We start from the raw sequence: 26,008 nt of genomic DNA on the forward strand, positions 1-26,008 counted from the left end.
AAGAGAGATTATGAAATAGGTTACTAAAAATAATCATCTGGCAGTAGGAAGAAACACACACACACACACACACACACACACACACACACACACACAATTACTCCAAGCATCAATAAACCTTGTTGGAAATGTTGGGCTGATATTCTTGTTAAGCCCAAGAAAGTTTGTACAAAAGAATATAATTTTCTTAAGTTTACTGCTCAGTCGACTTGAGAAATCTGTGAAAATATCCTTCGTGGGAAAAGCATGGCAGTTTCCTCTGTGCGTTGATGTGCGCACTGTCCCGATAGCTGGAGAGATTGCTGAGTGTGACTCAGGCCGGCCAAATGACTTTTGAAAACTAGAGATACATTTCATGTTTTTACACTCTGGGCACACGCATACACTCACACTCATGCGCGCATACACACACAGGCAGCCCCTTACCTCTGTGCATCTACGGCATTTTCCCATTACGAGTTGGATTTGCAAAGTCATTTCATCCCGAGGCAAAGATACATTGCGTAATAACACAAGTTTGATACCAAATTTATTACAAACACTCTTTGCTTCGTATGAGGTATGTCTTCGTGTGCCACGATTATTCTTTCAAAGTGTCTGGTGTTCTGCATATGTGGAGCCTCCGAAGGTTAAGTAGGAGAACATGTGGTTCACAGGAACATTCCACCACAACCATGAAGGATATAGAAGAATTCAGCATGTTCGAAAGAAAGCATAATTGGAACTTGAAACTGTAGAAGCCTACAGTCTACGATAGTGGGTCTGGTGGAGGTCACACCTAATAACATATTAGGGAAATCAAGAACTCCTTATCATTGCTACATTACATTTGGGAGATGACTTTGAACATCAGCAGTTACACTGTCTGTTTTTTTCATCTCACATTTGAAAATAAGGTTGACCTGATTCCCAGGAGTGCTGTGGAGCATTAACTCAGTAACTTTGATACACTTTAATAATCTCCAAGTGCTTGGCTTCAAGTGTAAAATAGGAGATATGTTATCAAAATAATTACACAATTTTAGAAATTTTGCCAGTCTGCTTGACCAAACAAAATATAAGCAAAATACTTGACTTAGCTTCATGTGATACAAATATCTCCCTTCACGTCGGCTGTGTCTATATGATCTTAATTTCAATGTTCATTTGAATACTAGATTTAAATTTTCTCAAAAAATTTTTTTCAATACCGGTATCAGTGGGAACCATTTTCTTATAGGGAGGTCCATCTAATTGGGTCAAACTCCTATTTCTCTGCCTAATGGGAAATGTTTTTTCTGCCAGAGATTTGTGCAGAGTTCTTCTGGATTATGACCCTGATGAATCGTCCTCTCAACTCCTGCCTGGATGCATTCATGCCTGGCCCACGCTGCCCGCCAGCCCACTGAGCTGGGTTTCCTCAGGAACACTGAGCCCACAGGTGTTTGTGTGCTTGGAGCCTTTGCCTGAGCCACAAGATAGTGGGGCCACAGAAGCATTGGCCACCGCCCCTGGGTTGTCGGCTCTCTGTACAGCCCCATCTCCAGGACTAATGCTGAGCCCCCCAGAACTGCCCATCTTCCTTTCTTCTTTTCCCTTTCCTACTCCAAATTTCTACTTATTCCCTACATGTGGAGACTTGTTAGCTCTTTTCTCTCCTTTTTCCTACCCAGAGAGCCCAGTAAGACATGTTACCAAAAAATGGCCATGGCCTTGAGAAGGAAAATCACGTCGCTCCCTTAGGAGCAGGGAGAGGCTACCATCAGTTGTAATTCTAGCCAGCATTTAAGAGAAGACTAATATTTTAAAATAAACAATTCAACAATTTATACTTTAAACTGTGAATAGAAAGGATGAATTTTGGGGCGCACCTGGGTGGCTCAGTCAGTTAAGCATCTGACTTCAGCTCAGGTCATGATCTCACGGTCCGTAGGTTCAAGCCCCGAGTCGGGCTCTGTGCTGACAGATCGGAGCCTGGAGCCTGCTTTGGATTCTGTGCCTCCCTCTTTCTCTGTGCCTCCCCCACTCACACTCTGTCTCTCAAAAATAAATAAAAATGTTAAAATTTATTTTAAAAAAGGATGAAGTTTGGAAATCAAAATCTATATTTCTTTTCCATGCTTTGCCCATAAGGCCATAATTCCACTGTAAATATTCTGACTCCATTTGTCCTTTTTCTGTCAAGATACCTGCTTCTCTCACTCAGACCCTGTGCTTTCTCTTGGAACTGATTTAATTTTTTTTTGATGTTTATTTATTAAGAGAAAGAGACAGAGCATGAGTGGGAAAGGGGCAAAGAGAGGGAGACACAGAATCCAAAGCAGGCTCCAGAGTCTGAGATGTCAGCACAGAGCCCAATGCTGGGCTCGAACTCACGAGTGGTGAGATCATGACCTGACCTGAAGTCGGACGCTTCACTGAGTGAGTTACCCAGTTACCCCAGTCGTGGAACTGATTTTGAAGGCCAGCCTACATAGGTTGTTCTGCATTTTCCTCTTGAGTCTACCAGGTACAAATAGAAGGGTGGTGACTTGTAACCTTGTCATCTAACAGGACCCTTCCCCCAGGATTTATGGGACTGTATCTGCCATGGGGTAACCTTTGTACCAGCTGTAGAGTGGATTCAGCAAAAGTGACATCATTATGAGTGCTGTATACACTGTCTCCAGTTTACTCTGTCCCTCCAGGCTCCTCCTGCCTCACCGAGATGTGAGACTATCACACATCGTTCAGTTATCACACAATCTGAAGAAAATCTCACTGAAGTTAATTGGTCAAAAAGAAAATCAAAGAAGAAGCCAAAATTATGGAGCCTCGAGGGTAGATGATGTTGGCCAATAACTGTGTCAATTAGATGGACTGATGCCAAAACTTCACTTAGTCATTGGAAGAAAGATAGGGATCCTTCCTGCAGATCATTGGCCCTTCCCATAGATCATGGCCCGTTCCATAGATTGACTTTATTGTTATGAATGACTTAATGATTGATTGGTGTGGTATCATTTTCCTTTTTGTAGACACTAGGTATTAGCAACGCCCAAACCAAAGTATTAACTTATGTACAAGGTCATCATCCTATCTCATTTTTTAAATTTATTTATTTATTTTTGGGGGGAAGAGGCAGAGAGACAGGTAGAGAGAGAGAGAGAGAGAGAGGGAGGGAGGGAGAATCTCAAGCAGGCTCCCCAATGCCACAGAGCACGACACAGGGCTCGATCACGCAAACCATGAGAACATGAGCCAAAATTAGGAGTCAGATGCTTAATTGAGCCACCCAGGTGCCCTTCAACTCTTTCTTTTACGTGTACTTATTTTGTATACATTTTAAAGCACTCCCTGAGGAAATTACTATTGAGATTTAGTTGGGGCGAAAATGTCTTGTTGTCAAGGTTATATGAGTGTATTTCCATAAACACTGTAACTGTAGGTAAGATGATTTTTCTAACAAATCTGCTATAGGTTAGCTGGTCTATAATACAGGTCAGAGCTTCAAACATTCCCAAAGGGATGCAAATATTTCTTTCAGTGTCTTTGAGGATTATACTAGATGCTTCATCCAAGGGCACAAAGGGATCATTTAGCTGATTGTTCAAGAAAGACCTAGAGACAATGGAGTTCTCTGTATGAAATTAGGCTCTGGCTTGTTGTAACTGTTCCTTGTGAGGAAAGCCCTTTGAGAAACTTAATCAACGCTTTCAGGATTGCCATGCATAATTATTCAATTATGGCTTCGGGGCACCAAGAATGTACCAATAGGTTGAAATATTGTGACTTTCCAAACACAATCTTTTCTTTAAAATGGGCTAAAATTACCTTTAAGATTTAACAAATTAATAATAGTGTCTATGTCCACACTCTTAGAGAAAAATAATTCTGGCACTAAAGATTGCTAATCCATGAAATTCAGAACAAGAAAACCACTTATTGATAAAATTCAATTTAGTGGGGAAAATACACTAAAGCAACACTGATCCCCAGCCACGTTTCCATTCTAACGTAAGCCTAAGAGCTGGTGTGGCCACCCAGTGATACAGCCCTGTGCTTCTATTGTCCGTCTTTAGAGTAATTCAGGATCCACTTCTAATCCAAAGCACTTCTTCTGCATAAATGATAAACTGACACAGAAATGTTTAGTGGTAAATGTATTGCCCAGTTCTTAGCAATAATTTGTTATGTTTTAAAAGTGCTTTTGCTTCTAAGGGTGGTGACAAGCTAAAAGGTTGTGTCCATTCATCAGAAGATGTTAACGCTAATGAACGGGAGTCTAAAAAGCACAGGTGTGGGAGGCAGAACAAAGGACGAGCAAGTTGAGCCACTGCCTGGGGAGTCAAAAGGTAGTGGAGTGTTCCTACAGCACCCACCTCCCCCAGAAGTTCCTCTAGAAGTTCTCTGGGAAAACTTAAGTGTTCAATTTCAAAATGGCAGAACAAAGAACACATTTTTAAAACATGAAACTGTTTAGCCAGTCCAATATGATTTCCAGGACAAAGAATTGTAGGTAGTTTTTTTCCCCCCATTTTCTTGTTTGTTTCAGTGACACAATTTCAGTGATAGACTTTCTAAAAATACTTGAGAATGCACGGAGAAAGTAAAAGGACCAGATCGACAGAGACGCCAAGGACTGGCCCAGTTTCAAAAGAAGAAAAACAACGCACACTAAGATTACGTCACAGTGAGTCCAGTAGAAATGTGGCGAAATTTTGGATGGTGAGATACTAGATACTTTCCACTTCTTAACTTGCATGTTGTTCATATATATAGCCAATCAATTGGCTAATCAATACCAAATAGGTTAACACACACCTAATTTTTTTTTAATTTTTTTTCAACGTTTATTTATTTTTGGGACAGAGAGAGACAGAGCATGAACGGGGGAGGGGCAGAGAGAGAGGGAGACACAGAATTGGAAACAGGCTCCAGGCTCTGAGCCATCAGCCCAGAGCCTGACACGGGGCTCGAACTCCCGGACCGCGAGATCGTGACCTGGCTGAAGTTGGGCGCTTAACCAACTGCGCCACCCAGGCGCCCCAACACACACCTAATTTGAAGTTGCATTTTTGATGCGACAGATCACAGAAAATATGGAAACACTGATGTCAAAAACTTACTGGAAAGTAAACTTGGGATATACTTGTCCTAAGATGACATTCACTAGAATAAAGTAGACTCTTGGGGAGGCTGGGGGGCTCAGTGTCAGACTCTTGATTTCCGTTCAGGTCATGATCTCAGGGTTTGTGAGTCTGAGCCCCGCACTGGGCTCTACACTAACAGCACGGAGTCAGCTTGGGGTTCTCTCTCTCCCTGTCTCTCTCTGTCCCTTGCCCACTTGAGCTCTCTTTCAAATAAATAAATAAACATTTAAGAAAAAAAAAGAAAGAAAATAGACTCAAGTGGTGGTGGCTCATAGGTTTCTGAATGCCTCAAAGGGGACCATTTGGCATTGGTTACTTAGGGTTCCTTATTTGCAAACAGCAGAGACAGATTGTCCAAAATAAATAAAGGGACTTCACAGTAAAACTGTTGGGGAAATGGCTCAGAGATTTCACAACTGTTCCACCAGAGTGCAGTGCAGAAAACACAGCCACAGCCACGTGGCAGAAAATGGCTGGGCTGCTTGTACCCGTGTGATGAATAACCCCCAATTCACTCCTCAGTTCTTGAATCTCTGACTCATGGTGCAAGATCCCAGGAGGTAATCCCATTGGCTGAGCTCAAATCATGTGACTATCACCATGCTCTTAGAGACTGTCACCAAAACAGGAGAAAACACAACTGTCCCCTTTGCATTCACTACCTTCCCACAAAGACTGCTCATAGTGGAAGGCAGACCATTATCCCAACAATGTCGTATTTTGATTCGCAGAAGTGGGGTGGGTGTTTGCAGCACAGCTAACAAGCTTTCACTACAAATGGCCTATCAAAGAGCTTTTTAAAGAAGACTTAGCCAATGAACAACTGATGCGGAATTTAACTGGAATGTTTTCCCTACTGCAAACACAGTCCTTGTCCCATTGTAATCACGTAACAGCATTATTTGAGCAAGGTGATAGATGGCCCGTGACCCAACTGTTGTGTTCTAAGGAGATGGGCTATAGGCAGCTGACTCAGAAAGTGGATTTCAGTCACTGCAAGAAAAGGCACAAATGTCATGCATGACGCAAGACCTAAGGGAAGAAAAGCAAGAGGTAAGAGGGAAGAAGAACATGGAGAATGGAAAAATAGAACCTGGTCTCTGTCACAGAGAAACATCGTCACTAGTTGAGATAATGCCTGATATTAAATGTGGGGCAATTTGGAACATTTCTGTGCCTCGTTTGCTAACGACTGATGTTGTGCAGAGCACCTTCCTGCAGATACATGAGGAAGACCCATGGGCATGGGCGAGGGAACTGCTAAGGGGGCCATCCAGCCCTCCTAAAGCCAGGCTTTTACTGTGGAGGATATCTTTCTAAGACGAAAGGAAGCAATTATTCTGCACTACGTTGACACTGCAATATTCTGGGTGCCACATTTTTGGAGATGTTTCAAAGGAGATCATCACAGACATAAACAACTCACAGAAACTACGACAAGATAGAAACCACTAGACAGTTGAGCAAACTGCAACTATCCTGACTGAAGAAGAGAAGACAACGTTACTTAAGTTTTCCCCCCCACCAAAAGCCCGAAGCATCATTCAGTACCCATGATCATCTCTCCATTTATGTAAATGGCTATCTTTGTCGTAAATCAACTGTTGGCACAGGTGTGCATCTTTCTCTACAGTCCCTACTCTGATCCATTACTCTTCTTTGTCTTGGCTCCTGTCTTTACCATCCAAACTATTATACCCTTGGAATAATATCCAAGGTCAAGAATAATATCCCGATATCCAGCAGACCATGTTGTCTAATTTTCAAAAGTATCTTGACTATTCTGGGTTCTTTACACTTTCGTGTAAGTTTTAGAATCAGCTTGTTAAATACCCCCCAAATAACACACACACACACACACACACACACACACACACACACACACGCACACACGCACACACACACACACACGCACGCATGCAGAGTCTGTTTATATGTGTGCTAGACCACTTACCCATCTCATTTCATCACCCATAGGCTATGCTTTTGGTTTTATCTCAGTTTTGTAATTTGTGTATTTAATGTTCATGGATTTGAATTCATAAATTCTATTTTTCTCTGTGCCCAGTCTGCCACTAAACCTATCCACTGACTTACTTTAACTTTTAGATATCATATTTGATAGTTCTAAAATGTCAATCTGGGGGCACCTGGGTGGCTCAGTCATTTAAGCATCTGACTGTTGATTTCACCTCAGGTCATGATCTCACAGTTCATGAGTTCGAGCCCTACATCAGGCTCTGCACTGGCAGCATGGAGACTGCTTTGGGCTTCTCTCTCTCTCTCTCTCTCTCTCTCTCTCTCTCTGTCCCTCCCCTGCTCATGCTCACTCTGTGGTGTTGTTTTTAATGGTAACCTAACCCCTGCAAATCATGGTCACCTTAGCATGCCTTTCTGCATTCTTATTCACACCATCCTGTGAGAAAGCCACACTCTGCTTAGGCTCTGTCTGCTGGCACCGAGAGTTTAGAAGACACCCCCGGGGAGAAAACTTCTCTCAAATACTATAGCCCTGCATGGGTTATCATCCGATGTCTGCTGACTCTGCCTTATAGTTTCTGTGTTTTTATACCTATTGATTGCCACAGAGTAAGTCTAGTACCAAATTCCCTGTCATGGCAGTAGCTCAAGTCCCACACACTTATTTGGATGTTACATACATCAGAGATATGCAGAAGACCAGGAAAGAGTGAATAACTGTAACACTAAAAGTGTTTTGTTTTGTTTTCTTTTCTTTTCTTTTGGGCAATGCCCAATACCAATATCCAAAATACCAAAACATACCAATATCAATACCCCCCCAAAAAGGCAAATTACATAAACAGACAACTATTATCTCCTGAAAGAAAAGGTCCTGACATTTTAAAGGGCATTTCATTTTCATTTTCTCTTGTCAATCAGGGCTTACAGAGCTTATAACTCCTGTTGGTGATGAAGTTGGGAGAAAACTGGGGAACTCTCCTTTTCTGTGGTTCAATCAATGTCTGAATGAAGGCAACCTCTCTGGAGGGCAATCTGGCTACAGATATTTCATTTCTTTCAAGATATGAATACTGTTGTACAAATGATTCCATTTGTAAGAGTTTTGCTGAGGAGCTAGTGAAGCATGTATTCTAAGCTGTAGGCAATAAAGCGTCCATCCCTTTATTGTATATTTTAAAGAGAAGGAAATTCCTTATTAGAGTAGAGCGTATAAATGTGAAATTCAGAATGAATTTCATCATAGGAAAATTTCCATTTGTTAAGTGGAAACTGTAAAATCTCTTATTCTATGATCTCATTTTGAGGGAATAAATAAATATGTATAGAAGGACTGTAGGTGATTTTACATTATTTTTGCAAGTACTCCCATTATTTTCATAATAAATATCTATTGTAGGTAGAAAAAAAGATCATAACAATTTTATCTTACCAAAGAGAACATTTTCTTTTTTTTTTTTTAATTTTTTTAACGTTTACTTATTTTTGAGACAGAGAGAGACAGAGCATGAATGGGGGAGGGTCAGAGAGAGGGAGACACAGAATCTGAAACAGGCTCTAGGCTCTGAGCGGTCAGCACAGAGCCTGACGCAGGGCTCGAACTCACAGACTGTGAGATCATGACCTGAGCCAAAGTCGGACGCTTAACTGACTGAGCCACTCAGGCACCCCCAAAGAGAACATTTTCAAATGCCAAATTATAATATAAACAAAATTCTCTGAGTTTGGGCAGAGAACATTAAAAGTGTTTTTTTGATTTTTTGTTTGTTAATAAGATATATGTTTAAAATTGTTTTCCATATATTATCCTACTGGTTAATTATCCTTCCTTTTTTTTGGTCCTTTTTTCTTTGACAAAGGAAATAGATGAGAATGTAGGAATAATGCAAACGCTCCGAGACATTGATTCATTTGGATAAAGTTTTGGTAAACTATTTTGATATTAGTGTTTTAGATTTGTAGCACCATTATTCAAATAAGCTTGTATTAAACTTCCCAAATACACGATTTTTAGAAGTTTGAAGGCAGTTCAAATGTTCTAAAGATTTCCTCTACTGAAGACAAGTAGCTTAAATCTTGCCTGCTTCCAATTCTGATGGTATTTTTCTAACCCTTGCCTTCACCGCTTGGGCATAAATTTAAACAGTAGCTTAAATGCAAGCCACCAAGGGTTGGGATAAATACATCTTCAGCTGCATGAGAAATATGAAAACAGCATGTGAGAATAGACTACAGAAAGTAGTGTCTCTATAAAAAAAAATTGACAGAAATTGAGTTTGAGAAGCACACATGGAGATTTTTCTTCTAAGGCCATTTTGATTAATCTAATCCACCACGACAAATTCACACTTCAATATGAGAGGTGAGGGTGCCTGAAGATGCCCTTTACTATCATCCAAGGGGGAAAAATATGTCTGAGTACGAGATGAAAACATGGCAAGCCTAAGTGTGTGATAAGGATCTGAACTGTGGCTGGTGCGATAATGTGCAAGTGACAGCTCCCGGGAGAAGAGGCGGGCACCCCGTGTTCTCCCTGCTCAAGGACCAGGACAGACGGAAACCAGCTTTCCACGTTAAATAAGTTCCTTCCAGTAGCAGCGAGGAAATGCAACGTCCCGCACATTTCTCTTGTGTGCCCAAATCAGCACCTGCAGAGACGTATTTATTCAAGGGAAATTGTGTTTTCTACGTAATTATGCCCTGGGGTTGTCTGACACTATTCCTGGAAGAATATTGTTGAGCTTCCAAGACCAGTTGTTGCAAAATGTGTACAAAAAATAAAAGAAGAGGTGATTAAAGCAGAGCGTGGAGTCACTCTAAATCAACTCACGAAGGTGTATTATCTTCCTCTTGTTCTCAGGTGATTAAGCTTGATTTTCTTCAGATGGCCTAAAGGATTTTTGTCTCGAAGTCCCCTCAGGTTTTATCTCTCCACACACTTACCCATCCGTCCTTCTAGACATCCCCCCACCATCGAATGCCCCCCATTATCAGGCACTGGGTGACATACTCAGTAAACTGACACTTTCAGGCTCTAGGAGGCACAGGACTTACACACGTAAGGCCACACATTGTTAGAGCATCGCACAGTGATAAGCACTTGGGAGGAAAGAACAGACATGATGAAAAGATCATACAAAGGACATGAGATACTTAGTGGGTTTCGGGGGGGGGGGGGCGACGGTCAAACCAGCTCTGGGATGGAGGGGAGTAACATTTGCACTCAGACCTGGGGCGGTGGGACACAGAAGAAATAGCACGGAGGGTGCCATGAAGCGGACAGCCACTTACCATTTTTAAGGAACTGAATGAAGACAGCTCTGGGAAACTCAAGGAATAGTGGGAACCGAGATGGTGGAAAAGTAAGGCACAGGGAGAAGAGTGATCCTGCCAGAGCCCTTGGGGTCTGCCCAGCCGTGGAGAGTTCTTCACTTTATTAAGAAATTTTTTAATGTTTATTTTTGAGAGAGAGACAGAGACAGAGACAGAGACAGAGAGTGCGAGTGGGGGAGGGGCAGAGAGAGAGGGAGACACAGAATCCGAAGCGAGCTCCAGGCTCCGAGCTGTCAGCACAGAACCCGATGTGTGGCTCCAACTCACGAGCTGTGAGATCATGACTTGAGCCGCAGTCAGACACTCAACCAACTGAGCCACCCAGGGGCCCCAAGTTCTTCGCTTTATTAAAAGTCAGGTGAGAAATGACTGAAGGGTGCGGTGTCATGGAGCAAGGTCTTCTAATTTTTATATTTATAACATCTAAAAGTTCATTCTGGTTTCCCACATACACACCAAACGCTCCTGCTCAAGGTCAAAGCTGGAAGACGAGCCAGCCTGGGATACGATGAGGAGGGAGAGTCAATACGGAGTGTGATGGCCCGGCAGACTCATCCAGTGATGCACCGGTTGCCAGGACTACCACAGAGGGTCATTCAAAGACCCCAGTGCCCACCTCTGCAGTTGGGTGCAGAGCCCTGCCACTCAGAAGGCTGGGCAAGGCTGGGGACAGGGAAAGAGGGGGTGACAACAGCCTCAAATACAGTTCTGAGCATGGGATGTTTGAAATGTTGGCAAAAAAACCCAAGTCCTAGAGAATATGCAAAGCAGCTGATGATTGAATATGTAATTTCACAGCTCAGATAAAAGGCCCTAGCTCCGTGGTACACATCGTGTGAGTTACATCATTTATTAAACATGCCCCCATCTCCTAATTCCTAATAACGAATCATGCCACTAGTTCACCTCATTAGCCAAAGGTAAGGAAAACACAATTCGGATAAGGAATTTTACTGTTTGCTGAAAAAGCCAATTAGAGAAAATCTCCCTTAACTTTAAACGAGGATCGTTGACCAACATACGAGGAGAGGTTGGTAAGCCGTGTGGCCTCCTCCCTGGACATGCACACTATCTGGATTCCAAATATGCATGGCTTGGTCTTGTTCTGCTCAGGCTGCTTCAACAAGTCATTGTAGATTTTATTTGCTGCTTGTTTCTCAGAGTCCTGCATTCTGAAAGTCCAAGGTCAAAGTGCAGGCATGGTTAGTGTCTCCCGTTTCATAGATGGCCACCATCTCCCTGCGTGCTTAACGGGCAGAGAGCAGACCAAGGAAGCAAGCACCTTGTCTCTTCTTATAAGAGCAGGCATCCCACCCCGAGGACTCCACCCCATGACCTAGTCACCTCCCGCCCCCGTGTACCACCGCACTGGGAATTAGGGTTTCGGCATATGAATGGAGGGGGACCAGTGCCAACACTCAATCCGCAACATTCTTCACAGCACCTATCTGGCTTCTACTCTCATATGATTATCTGTGTCCATAGAGATGTGGCTTCATTATCTTTCATGTGCTTAGCTTTACACAATTGATAAATAGGAAAAATGGACACTTCCATTTTTATGTGGACTTGGCCATTTGAGAAGAGATAGTGAGTCAGCTATTTGTCTACACCGCCCACCTGGCACATGGCTCAGACGTCTGAGTTACACTCTGAAACACTGCACAGCTTTTTCTATAGGAGATTTTTTCCTTTTGTTACTGAAATATTTTTTTTTTCATGACGGACAACTTTTCACTAAATAAAAATAGGAAAGTGGATGAACACTGTTCACCTTCTATATGCCAGGCACTGTGTGGGTTCTTTATGGAATTAGTCATTCTTATACAGGGAGCTGTCACAGGGATGTGACCGGCTGGTGAGCAGGGAGCAGGGGTCTGCCCTGAGGGACTCTCATCTCAGTGAAGCACGCTTCCAGTGTGATGAGAGCCTGGGAGCTTCTTTGCACCTCCTACGAGCAAAAACAAAGCAAGACGGGGCTAGAATTTGATGGGGTGGTCGGGGAAACCCTCTCTGAGGAAGACTCGTGTAGACAGAAGAACAAGCCAGCACCCAGGAACTTGTTTCCCGGTGAAGCAAAGGGTTGGACGGGCTTGGAGAGTTTTTGCAGAGCATGGCTACCTGAAGGGTATTCTGGAAAGATAGAGGTGATTACAGACGAGTAATGTCTTTATCAGGCAGGCCTAGGTGAGAGACAGACTCAGATTACTGGAGGCGGGGAAATAAAAGAAAGGAAGGCGGTGTATCACCTACGTGGATGTGGAGGTCAACAAGAGAGAGGTCGTTGCTGGTTACAGGGTAGTCCAAGGAGGAAGTGGGGGGTCTTGACACGGTTGAAGAGCGTGCATGGACGTGCCATTACAAGACTAAGGGAAGAAGAAGTAGCAGATCTTTCAATTTCTGCATGTCTGTTTCATCTGCCTGAGTCAATATCTTGCATGGCGATGCCATCGGTGGCTTGAACAATCAGCCCTCGGGGGTCCCCAGAACCAGAAGATACCGCGTCACTCCGGAAGCAGAGCTCCCAGAGACTGTGCTACATCTTCCTCATATTCTCAACAATTTCAATAGTCTTTATTTTTTCAGGCCTTGAGTGTCTGTCCTAATCATAACCTTTTATCTTAAAACAGTAAACCTAAATTTCCTCACTAAACAAAATGTCACCAGAATTCCTCCCCCTCCCCCTCCCCCTCCTTGGATGCCCTATTCAGAGAAACAAAAAGAAATTCATGACACAATTAGCAAAATCTGTTTTTGACTAATTATTCTCTCTTACATATGGTAAAAAGGTTTATATAGCTCTATATATTTAAATTTATATACTTTAAATAATTGATTTCATATATATATTTTTTTTTCTACTGGGAAATGTTGTCATAATGGCATTTGGTCTCCAAGGTCTAATTACACATATTCTCTTTCAGCCATGCTATATATTTTACTCATTAACTTTTTAAAAAATCAACCGAAGAAATGCTTCCGTGGCAACCTCAAGGCAATCTGATGTTTTCATGCCCACACAAGTTAAAATACATAATTAGAAATAACATCTTTCTCTTTTACAGAAATCCCCTGCAATCACTTCTAAACCATTTGTACTCACCCAGCATATTCGGGGCTATTTAGAAGCCAAATAAAATAATCACTTATTTACCTGTTTCTCAAACAATGTGTAATTTAGAACACCAATCAGATCGATTTTCCACTCTAAATACAAGACAAGGAGAAAGTTTGTTCTTCCTTCAAACATAATTGTGTGTGTGCAGTGAACTCTAAGCCGTGGCGTGGGGAGAGGAAGGGGTATTTTACTGCTACTGAATAGGGGAGATTTCTTCATTTTGAACATTTATTGCTAGCTTGAAGATGCTCAGATTGTGTCTTGAAAAATTTTGCAAAACCTCCAGAAGCATGAATTTGCTCAGGTGCAGAACTGAAAAGCCTCTGTTTCACAAGCACAATCCTAGGTGTGTGACTGACTCAGTGATTATCAAGCACCTGAGGCAGTTTCTATTTGCTCAATTTCAAACATGTAAGTTAATGAATGTGAAGTTACATTACGTGAAAAATTTGTATTTGAAGGAATCCATCCACACAATAACAGTGACCATTAAAAAAATCTTTGGGGCGCCTGGCTGGCTCAGTGGGTTAAGCATCTGACTACGGCTCAGGTCATAATCTCGCCCTTTGTGGGTTTGAGACCTGCGTCGGGGTCTGTGCTGATGGCTCAGAGCCTGGAGCCTGCTTCAGATTCGATGTCTCCCTCTGTCTGCCCCTCTCCCACGCATGCTCTGTCTCTCTCTCTTTCAAAAATAAATATTAAAAAAAATTAAAACACCTGGAAATGTTATTAAAGCTCATACTTATTAACTGAAAGGATGTTAAACAACGCATATACATCATTCTATCTGTTTTATGATCAGCCCCTGTCTGTTGTTCATCTTTAGAACATTAATATAGTTGTTAAAATATGATGTGTAAGGTCTTCACTGAGCCTCCCAGCATTGCGAACACAGATTCTCAGTGTGTTACTAACAGTAGATGTGGCAACTTCTTGGTTCTGAAAATAACACCCTGGCCTTCCACTCAAAAGTAAATACGTACGTACATAAGACTTATTTTTGTCTCCAACAAGGTGATAGTGTTATTCTTTTGCCAATTTGCAAACTGAAATAGCACAATTAAAAACACGTCTAATCTTCTCGCTTCATGTTTCCCTAATTTTTGAACCTCAGATTTTGGGGAAGGAAACGCTCACACGAATTTATCAGCCTCCTGTGCGCCCCTGACTCTTTCAGCTACATGATGCTCAGGATCTGCTCAGAAGGCAGAGTCGGTCTGAGCCCCACCCTCACGGGACCACGCTCTCCTGCCGGTGGCTGAGGAGCTCAGCAGAGGCCCCCACTTCCCATCTTGTCACTTGGAGAACGTAAGTGATGCACGGCCCCTGCTGCGTCCCGCCCTGTCTATTCTCCTCTGGAATCTGAAGCCCCTTTGATGCTCTGCACAAGGCTTGCTGACTCTGATTTTGCCCCTGCGCAGTGTGATGAATCCAGGTGTCTCTTGTATGGAAAAGCATGGCCGTGACAATGCCCCCACCGTCTCGACAGTCAGTGTATAGTAATTTCACATGCAGTCTCTCCGTCAGTCCCTCGGGTGACCCTGCAAGATTCTGGTCTTGCTGCTGACCTATAAGGGAGGAAACTGGAGGCTCAGAGAGAGAGAGTGCCTTGTCTGAGGTCACACAGGTGGCCAAGTCCCCCCCGGGCTTTGAGCCTGACTCTAACAGCACTGCAGCTTTTATTTACTTCCCCTCCCCGATGTACTAAGTCTCCCAATACTGCCCCCAGTTTGCCGGGGCGGGATGTGGCAAAATAAGGCTGTGCCTGTGGAAGCCTGAACGTTTTCCACCGCAAGTGACCGTGTTCGGTAGCATCGGCTCAAGAGAACCAAACTGGGAAATACACGCAGATTATCAGCTCGCTGACAAGAGGGGAGAAGAACCGAGACTCCCCCTTAAAGTCTGAGTGTGGTGAGTGGGGCGATGGCTTCCCAGGCCCTTGGAGCAAATGCTTCCTTTTACAGGGGAATTAGGTCCCAGGAAGTGAAAACGGCTTTCAGTCTCCCTGGAAAAGTGAGGGGAGGAGAAGAGTCAGCGTCAGACCACCTGAGGGCCCCTGAACTTTGCCAACATCTCACCAGATTCCTCAGGGTTCTGTGCCCGGGTGCCTTCGCCTGAGAACTTGACCAGGTGAGGACGTGTCTAACTGAGCACAGACCAGCCTGCGGGCCGGGTGAGGCAAACAGCTTTCCTGAAGGGGCACTTGGCCACACGGGTTCGTCCTACAAGGGGGGTACGGCCAAGCCTGAGGGGCTCAGGTGGGCCTCTCCTTGTTCTAGGTTCTGGAATGTTCTCAGATATCCGTGGGTCGCCCAGTAAACATGAGAGTGGTCAGCTCAGCAGACCATCTCAGTCCAAACCACCCTCATCCGAGGAAAACGCAAACTGTTAGCTTCAGCTTCAGAGAGTACGCTAACCCCTCACCGGGCCAGTGACAGAGGGAGACTGAGTACCAGCCCCATCCAGGGAACTGCCTGTTGGACACCAGGTAAGTTCTTTGTGACGGTAACAAAACGTGACTGGCCCGGAAGGCCGCGAAATTGTCCCTCTCCCCTCCCTCCGCTCTAAAGTACTACGATCTGCACAATGTGACCAAAGCCCCGAAATGTCTTCCCACTGAAGCTGTCTGAACAGGGCCCGTAGTGCATGGAACCTTCCACCACCAAGGTGGCCGTCAGTCTTGGCTCCAGAAACGAAGCTCGTCAGCTCTCGTTGAATGCACTGGGCCTCTCCGAGCTGTTCTTGGCAGATCCCAAAAAGGGCGTGCGCCGTCTGGATCCTGGAGCAGGAAGTTGCCTTTACCATGAGAAATTTTGTTTTTCTCGGTGTAAAGGGATGTACCGTAGGGCTCCACTGTCCCCCCACGACACTGGGAAGTCACGGTCAAGTGCAGACTCCAAACTGCGGTGGGCACGTGAGTCAGCAAGCACCTGTGCCCCAGTGACGGCCCGCAGCTCCCCGAGACTCGGTGCCCACTGAGCTCACCCACGGGGGCGTTTGTTTCCTGCTTTCCAGAAACTCACCTTTGGGGACAGCGCCCCTCCCCCAGGGGCACGACCTACCTGAGCTGCCTGGTCAGGGGTGCATCAACTCCCCGGGTCAGGGTCAGGCCCCTGCTCTCCCTCAGCATCAGTTGCTCCACACGGCATGCCTGAGCTAACCTCCAACCCCCCGCGTCTCTTCCCACCTCCCTGAACCAACTGTCACTGCCGGAAATCCTGCGCAGGCAGCCCAGCTTCTAAGACTTCCATAGGACAGGACTTCTGCACACCCTAGCTCCTGCCCCCCGGGGCTGCCACACGCCCCCATTCTGGGCACCCGGGCACATCCTGAGCCCCTCAGAATGTCAGGTTCCACACCCAAGGCCAACATCCGTATTTGCTGTCAACCTCTGTCCCCCCCAAACCCCAGACTGTGCTTCACAGATTCCTTGACCTTCTCCAAAAATTCCTTTCTTGTACATGCTCGTGCCTCTCGTACATTCCCTTCTTCCTCCTCCCCTGGCCAGCGCCTCGCCCTGCATGGCTCCCGTGTTCCTTGACGGATGATGGCAGACATGCCTTGGTTCTTCAAATGCAATTATCCTCCCCACCACGCCAGGATTATGCAGTCAAAACCAGTCTGCGCTCGAGTACTTAGCGGAGGACTTAGCACAGAGCAATGGATCGATTGATAAGAACTTGTCACCCTCATTCCCGCCACTGATGTCATGGCAATCGCTGCTTTTCTGCTATCATTTCACATTGCCTTCCTTTGCTTTGTTTGTTAGTGTGTAACTGAAAAAAAAAAAATTACTTCTCTCTATTACCATAACTCGATAATAAAAATAGGAGGTCTAGTGCCACATTCACTGTGTGGTTAAGAAAGAACCAACACGGAGCACATAAATTTAATAAAACCTATTTGTGACCTAATCATCTTGGAGATGTGTTAATTTCAATTTCATATATTTCATGCCATTTAGGGAGAAGGAGTAAAATCAAGCGTTATTAACTCCAGCTGGGAATGAAGAGAGTTGAATAGATAAAATTTCATTGCTTATGATTCAATTTTATTTTTATGCTAAAGTCAGCTAGATGGAGAAGAGTATACGCCCGTAGCCTCAGGAATAATGTCCCTACAATCAAATCAGCCTCGAAAAAGCTAATGGTGATGGGGAGTTTTAAAGTAACATCGAAAACCCAAGTGACTGAAGTTGAATTTAGCATCACTGGAAAAGCATATAGAAGAAAGCAAGGTCACTAATTGTCAATATTCTCATCCATCCCTATATGCCGGGCATCTGTACGTAAACTCATTAAGGAATTTTACGTCCTGGATCAAAATCGCGTGTTTCTTTAAACCGTCTACACGAGAGAACGCAGATCAGAAAGGAGCAGGTGACCCCAGCCTTGCCTTGCTTCTCCTTCAATTGACCTCTGAGTCAGTAACCCAGGGGGACCCAGAGCCCATGCAGAGAATTATCTTTAGTTGCTGGTAAATTAGATCACCCGGCTTCCCTGTCAGCGGCAGGAGTTCTCATCGGATTCCGCTTCTGGATGCTGTCACTGACATAAAGTCGTCTTGGTGGGTTTGGGCTCTAAATAAATACAGTTAGAAGTGGTGACTCCATTTTAAAAGAATAAATACCCAGAGTAGCATTTGAGAACAGGTAAAAGGCAGAAAATGGTCTCCGGAGGGAGGAAGGGAAGTTGGGAGGGGGGATACACCGGGCTCCCTGAGTTGACTGCAGTGTATAATCAATATTAACCACATCATACACAGGGAGGCGCCGTCTGCAGAAAAAAAGAGTTCGAACTGTACTTCCTTTATCCCATGAAGGTCATAATAAGGCGGGCGAGGTGATGAGAAAAATTGATGGAAGGTAGTGGGTTCGGCAATGGAGAAAAATACCTCTGTTCTGATGAGGAATTCTCACCAGCAATCTTGCAGAAGGACTGACCTCTGCTGTGAATTTGCTTGGGAACTACACTGGGAAGTTTAAATGAGATTTTTAGTGATTTCTGGCCTCGCCGAGAGCTGGAAAATGACAATTATTCAATTTAAGAGACTTTCTGCCCGAAACAGGTAGAAGGAGCCCCTGGTTGGATGGCCTGATGGACTAACGCGGCCTCTGTCTCCTCCTCGGTCCAGAAAACACCAGCTCTGAACACCACTAACCATGTGGACGTACGTATCCCCTGTGTCAAGGAACAGAGGGCTTGTGGAATTGACCATGATTTCCAAGGAGCTGAAGAAGATATGGAGTTCACCCTCCCCCTTGGGGCGGGTTTACAGAGACAGATGTAAACAACTTCACCAAATAAAATTCCCACAGAAACTAAAAGTGTCCCAGGGACTCCCTGAGTTTTCATTTCCTTTCTCGTGGTGGCTGGCAGATTTCCCCTGAATGCACTTTGAACCTCGTGGTGGATCCGACATGCTGAGTCCTGGGCCTCCATGCGTGACCGAAGGCAGGGTGTGGACAGCTGGGAGCAATGGGTAGAAGGTGCCCAGGCCCCACAGGTGAGATTCCAGCCCACTCCGAGACTCGGCCCAAAATATATACCTGGATGCAATGATACCTTCCACCAGTCACCTGGGAAGACCGGGATTATTAGCTTTGTCTCAGAAATCCCATGCCTTTAGAGGACTCTATTTTTACTTAAATCGATACCAACGAGGAAAAGCAAAACTCTTAAAGGGCCACTTGTTAGAGAGAAATTAGTATCCGTTTCCTCAGCCATGACTTTTATGAACGTGAAGTTGGTATATCTACTGCATTTGTGGATATAGATGTCAGTGTAGGTGTGTTGTAAATGTAGGTGTGGGTGCCCGTGCAAATGCAGGTGCGCATAAAGTTATACATGATATATGTGATATTGACATACAGATACTGCTGTGGATATAAACACTGAGACAGATACTGATATGACTTAGTTACTGATATGGATGTGTTGATGCAGATAGATACAGACAGCTATAGATATGGATAGAGATACGATATCGATATTCACATTGATATAGGTAGATATAAATGCTGATATAAATAGGTCCAGGCATAGATATATGGATGGAAATAGATTCATATATATATATATATATATATATATATATGTATATATACATATATATCAATCTAGCCACAGAGACTGATATGAATACAGATACAGATGCAGCTAGTGACTCAGTTTGGTGAAACCTTCATAACTTTCTATTCAGGGTACAGCACTGCGACCCTGAGCATTTGAAGAAGAATATGGTTCAGGCCTTACTCTCACGTTGCTTACAATCTAGTGAAGGGAATGTGGGAGGGAAAAAAAAACAGTTTAGTCATAAAATAATCATACGATTACTGGAACATTTTCTACTTTGATGACAAAATCTGTGCCCTAGAGAAACCCATTACTGAACAATTCTAGAGAAGCCACTGCTGTCGGTCCTTCCACGGGGGTCTGTCTGCAGGGGCAGCCTCCTCGGCTCCCACTGGGGCATTGGCACCTCCCTTTCACAACAGACCCTGGCCTCCCGATGCCACTGGATTGACCAATGGGGACCCCTGATCCCAGCAGCTCGTCATGGAAGCAATGGGGGCAGATGGGACTGACCAACACTCTGCCTGGAAGCCACTTAATCTGTTTCCTGGGCTCGGCCATTGCCTGCCTCGGGCCTGATGCTCAGTGGAATTCTACCTTCACCCACCCCTGGGACATTTCAACATCGGCACAGCCATCAATTCCATTTTCCCAATATGAAAATTATATTTGCAATTTTCCACACTACTGCTCCCATTGAAGAAAATGGGACAGATGTGGATAAGCTTGTAGATGTCACTGACTCACGTTTGTTCGCTGTGGACATCAGAGTCAGGGTTACAAGCTCAGGGAAGACTGAAGCTGACATTCTCATTGATGGTCACGTCAGAAAAACCCACTCACGCTAGTGCGAAGGAGCTGTTTTCCCTTGGTCTGTAGGAGTGTTGGGGGCGCCTGGGTGGCTCCGTGGGTTAAGCATCTGACTCTTGACTTTGGCTCAGTCATGGCCTCGTGGTTCATGGGATCGAGCTCTACTTGGGGTTCTGCGCTAACAGCGTGGAGCCTACTTGGGATTCTTCCTCTTCCTCTCTATCTCTGCCCCTCCCTGGCTCGTGCTCTTTCTCTCTCTCTTTCAAAAAAGAGAAAGTGCATAAAAAGCACGATGTGCCCAAAATACAAGTGATTAGAAATATTTTGGTTTTATTGGGCACCTGGGTGGCTCAGTCAGTTAAGCATCCGACTCCAGCTCAGGCCATGACCTTGAGATCCATGAGTTCGAGCCCCGCGTCGGGCTCTGTGCTGACAGCTCAGAGCCTGGAACCTGCTTCGGATTCTGTGTCTCCCTCTCTCTCTGCCTCTTCCCTGCTCGCACTCTGTCCCCCTCTCTCTCAAAATTAAATGAACATTAAAAAATTTTTCAGAAAAGAAATATTTGGGTTATGCTAGTAGTGTTTCTTTAATCCAATTATGAGAACATTTGCCACAAAAGAAATTGCTCATCTGTGAGGAAAAGTTATATAAATTAAGAAATGAGAGCTGTGGTAAAGAAAAAGCTTCTGGAATGCTAGATATTTCCTTAGCAGTAACACTTGGTAACTTTATGTGGATTCGCACGCACACGTGCATGCACACGCACACACCCAGCAACAGAACTTAAGCACCCTCCCCAGCCTCTCTGACCCACGTAACCCCGCAAAGTAGAAATTATTATGGGATGGTGAGAACGGGACCCTGGAGCTAAGAAACGCCCAGTAACACACCAGAGTGTGTTAGTGAGTTAGTTGTGAGTGTTGAGATCAGGATTTTAAATCCAAGGTTGACAGATTCTAACCCCAGACTCTTAACCACTGCCGTGAGCTGTACAGTTCGATGGGGGGAGAGTCTCATGGAAAGGAATTATTCTCTGCTCTCCGCAGCTCCGAGGTCCAACCGTCACCCCTGTCAGCTGACTGAGACTTCAAGAGTCCCCACCCCTCCTCCTGCCGAACATAGCTTCCCTCCCTGGTTGCAGGAGAAAAGGCAGTCTTCTCGGAAATGATGTTTGGACCCAGGGCACACAAACACCCTATTGAGAAGAAGACGGTGTGTGGTCTCGTCCTCGAAAGATGACAAATGAAAGGCACACCTAAGCATTTCTTACCCTTCCGTGCAATGCCCACCATACATTTCATGCATGTTGCAAATCAAGGATGTCACTTTTGAAAAAGCACTTAAAGCGATCGTTGCCGCTCTTCGTCGCAGGAAACGGAGCGGATCTCGGGACAAGTCGAGCCTCATCTGTGCCGCGAGCTGGCGTGGAGCATGGCAGCAGACCTCCTCTGCGATGCCCTCTATGCGGCATCGATGCACTGGCAATCCCGCTGATGGAGTGCTACCGAGCATCTGTCTGTATTCCCAGGCAGCGTGAGGACCGGATTTCCAAAGAAGGGCTCTCTGGCATCTGGCTGAAATGAGCAGTGAAATTTTAGTAGTTTTTATATTTTTATCTTGCCCAAAAAAACATCCACTCCATGTGATGTTATCTTATTTTTTTAACCCCAAGACTTGTAAAATGGCAACTCTAAGTTGCAAATATGTCTTCGGGCCTCATGCATATTTTAGGAACTACCCATAGGCAGCCCAGAGCTAACCAAGCTTCCAGAACACCCTTGGTTTCACTGAGCACTGACAGCAAAGGATCTCAACTTCTTGACAGCCTTTTGAAGGAGGAGTGTCACAAGCACGCCAGTGTTTTCTTCCCAAAGTCTCATAGTCTCCCTTACTCTATTATGTTATTTTTTTTCTCATAGTCATGTAAAATAATGCAAATGCTCTACTGTGCATGTTCTCAGCCCATCTACTGTAGGCACACCTAAGCAGAACAGTGTCCCAACTCTGGAGGAAAGCCTCTGGAGGAGGCCAACCTCCAACGAGGTTCATGAATTGTAGGTTGTCCTTTTCCACAGCAGAAAAGATGCTACCTGCTATGGTCGGTCTGTCTGTCCATCCTGTCACGGTGGCCTTGGTTCTCCTGAACCTGAAAAGCGTGACACGTGTTTGAGGGAAATTGACGGCACCCCCACTGTCACGTTGGGGTTGATGTATCAGTGCATCGTGCCTACTGGAGGGGTGCTGCTTCACCGAGGCACAGACGAGTGTCGTCTCCTCGAGGCTCCAGGTAAAACCCTGCAGGGCACACAGGAAGGGGCCCAGCTTCCTTTCTGAAACAGTGCTGTAGGAACACCTGCTACACTGATTTTCCAGAAAGGCTTCTCAAACTGAATGGGAAGCCAGTGAGCCATGAGTTACCATTAAAGTCAAGGTGAGGGTCACAGACATCCTGCGACCGAGCCTGAGAATATCAGTGAGTTCACCTGCCCTCCCCCCGGGGAGGGGTTCGCACTAGAGGAAAGTCCCCCGGGTGATCGTTGCTTCCATCTGGGAGCCCAGAAAGCTGCTACTTCAGCAATTCCCAGTTTTTCATATAACCAGCTCCAGATTACACACTGGTGGCAATGCCCAACCCTTGTGTCACCGTGCCTGGGCGGTCCCCAGATCTCACCATGATGCCATGGGATCCTCAGACATATATGATGTGGCATAGCAGGGAGGACAATGAAACATGAAAAAGCAAACAGACACGTATTTTTAGAATTCCCCAAATTCTGGGGATCCCGAGGTTCAAGATTCACCAACCTTCCTAGACAGTTACATGGGTCACATTCTCTCTGAGGGAAGTATAAATGTATCTTTGCTTTAAATATATTATTAATCATAGGCAATCTATTTGTGATAATTATGTCTTCGCTGCCATTAGAACTCAGGAAGATTGTGGCCATGGTCCACAGGCCTGGCAGTTGCTTAGGAGAGACCACCGAATCCGATGTCTAGACGCTCTATGCGTAAGTGTGTGTAAGGCCTTCTCTCATTTGATTCAACAACAACATTACAAACTAAATATCATAGCCCCACATTTCAGGGATGATAAAACTAAAACTTTGTCCTCAGCTAACCGGTGGCAGAGTAAAGATTCAAACTCAGACCTGCCCAATTCCAAATGCATACTCCATCTTCGTACAGAAAAACAAAACACCTTTTCTCTGGTTGGGATTGACTGGTAGACTGGAGTCCTCCCACATGGGCACCAAGGTATAGAGACGACATCTTGGCTCCTTCCTGAGTTCGTGGAGATTTTTAAAGACCTGGCACAGAAGCCTCTCCAAAGATCATCTACGTTTACGTTAAGAAACACAAGCAGAGCACATATTCAAGATTTCTAACTTGTTTTCTGAACAATATCCGCTGGTTTTGCAAGCCATCCGTGTCAGGCGTGCGGATGCCTCCTCCGCACTCTGGCCTTCCAGATACTGCCATCCCTTCTGCCAAACTTCTGGGTCTGTACTCTGGGTCGAGGGTCGAGGCTAAGGGCACCGGAGGCTTCATGAAGGGGTGAGCCTGGGGACGCGGGGTTCCCTGCGGGAGTGGGGAAAGGCCACAGGTGGCTCTCGGCCCCCACTCCCCAGCGGAGCTCTTCCAGGAAGGGGGTCAGACAAGCAGTGACACCCTGCGGCTCGAATAAGCCAGGGGGTGCTTCTCTGGAAGCAGACGAGAGCCATGTGGCAAAGTGATCAACTTGAAACATGTGTGTTGACTTACATCCCAGGGCATCTCCACCAGCGCCGTGAGGGTGAGGTGAACGCAAATGCTCTTAGTATCCTGCCTTGGGTGAGCTCATGTTTGCAATGTGTTCCTTGAAAGCCAGTGTTCGGTCTGGGAAATGCTGCTCAGGGAGCCATGAGCTAGTGCACTTCCTTGGGGTGTATCGCACAGCCCTGGTTTACCCCCTGCTCTGTAGGGCATTGTCCTCCGCCCTGGCAGGCACCCCCCACTCCGGACTAATCCTGGAGGGCCCACAGCTGCAGAGCCCTCGGAAGCAGATGTCCCGGGCTGGGTGCTGTGTCCCTACTGACACCACAGCTCTTTGCCCCCATTTGCCAAACTTCCTGCTTCGACACCGGATCCAGGAGTACCAGCGATGCTGTATGAAGGCCACGTTCTCCTCCCTCGATGGCTCATCTCCACACAATCTCTGTCACCAGACAGCCAGCCGTGGGCAAAGGGCCGGATCGTTCCTTGTTTAAACCTGCTCCCCAAAGCCATTCCTGGTATGTGTGTAAATTCCCTCCAAATGGAGGGAAATTTCTCAGTTAGGAAACTTTGCCACTGAACCTGCAGAGATAGCAGAATAACAGGTGGCTATGGCTGTCCCCGTTGGCCTGGCACCGGCTGCACGTGTCGTTGGAGCATGATTTAGCCCCCAGGCCCAGCGCTGCCGGAACCTTCCAAGGAAGGCGATGTCACCTGGGGACAGAGATGGAAGACTTCCCTGAAGACTTCCCTTCTCCAGTTCCAACCACCTTCTCTCACTCAAAGAGCGTAAGAAGAGGTGCCGGGGGAGCCCTGCTGGTTGAGCGTCCTACTTGATTTTGGCTCAGATCATGATCTCACGGTTCGTGAGTTCGAGCCCCAGGTTGGGCTCAGTGCTGATGGTGTGGAACCTGCTTGGGATTCTCTCTCTCTTTCTCTCTGTCTCCCCGCTGCTCTCATTCTCTCTCTCTCTCTCTCTCTCTCTCTCTCTCTCTCTCTCTCAAGGTAACTAAATAAAGAGCATAAGAAGAATTTTCTCATGGGCCATGGGGATGAGGTAAAGGATAAACTTTGGCCTTTCACTTACACTTTTTGTCTCAGATGAGAGGGAACTGATGTAACCTGGAAAAGCCACACTTTTCCCCAGGAAAGACAGCTTTGCTATCAGTCACCCACCCAGCAAATTCTTTGCTGGAAAGTTCCCTTATCAAGATCACAGGCAATAGACAGAGCTATTTTGAAAGTCAATGTCTCCCTCTTTTTAAAAGCTTCACTCGCTGTGTGTTTTTAGAGGCAAGCTTCAAACTGTCAGAGTTTTGTTGCTGTTGATAAAGCCGGCCTGGGATGGATGCCCAGCGGGGGGTCTGACTGGAAATTATGAGACAAAACTTGAACTAAATTAATTCTCTGCGAGGCTCAGGGATGAAGGCAAAGAAGAACCAGTCTCCGAACTGCACGAGTGGATAATCCGTAATTGTCACTGGTCAATGGGCCACTTGCTTTCTTACCTTAATGACATTTCTTTCCCACTTAGTATTTGCTAAGATAATGTTTCTGGTGACGTCGGAATCCAGTAGCCTCCATGAGTCATCTCCAGCAGCATATTGAATACTTCTAGATGCCTGCCGGCCATTTGTGTGAGTCTAGATCTCCGAAAGGAAAACAATTAGCTTTCTTCAACAATGTTAAATATTTATGCCATAAACCTGTGTCAGTTTCTGATCTATTTTAAAAGACAATGTACAGTATAGATTTTCCTATTCCGGGTTAGCTATTTTAGGGCTCACATAACATTATCAAAACTTCTCAGGAAATATGAAGTGACA

The 26,008-nt window shown here is 45.3% G+C and overlaps 2 long non-coding RNA genes across 2 annotated transcripts; one reads left to right on the forward strand and one right to left on the reverse strand.

Annotated features, from left to right (window-relative positions):
• Positions 1-11,359: 11,359 nt before the first annotated feature.
• LOC109493156 lies at positions 11,360-15,784 on the reverse strand. Its single transcript, XR_002147228.3, has 3 exons — positions 15,621-15,784; positions 12,199-12,375; positions 11,360-11,596 (listed from the first exon to the last, which is right to left on the reverse strand). It is a non-coding gene; the product is annotated as an uncharacterized LOC109493156 (long non-coding RNA).
• A 65-nt stretch (positions 15,785-15,849) lies between these two features.
• On the forward strand, positions 15,850-18,873 carry LOC109493157. The gene is made up of 2 exons (XR_002147229.3): positions 15,850-16,030; positions 18,610-18,873. It is a non-coding gene; the product is annotated as an uncharacterized LOC109493157 (long non-coding RNA).
• The last annotated feature ends 7,135 nt before the right edge of the window (positions 18,874-26,008 follow it).

The sequence above is a fragment of the Felis catus genome, chromosome A1 (assembly GCF_018350175.1).
Source record: "Felis catus isolate Fca126 chromosome A1, F.catus_Fca126_mat1.0, whole genome shotgun sequence".
NCBI classification, from domain to species: domain Eukaryota; kingdom Metazoa; phylum Chordata; class Mammalia; order Carnivora; family Felidae; genus Felis; species Felis catus.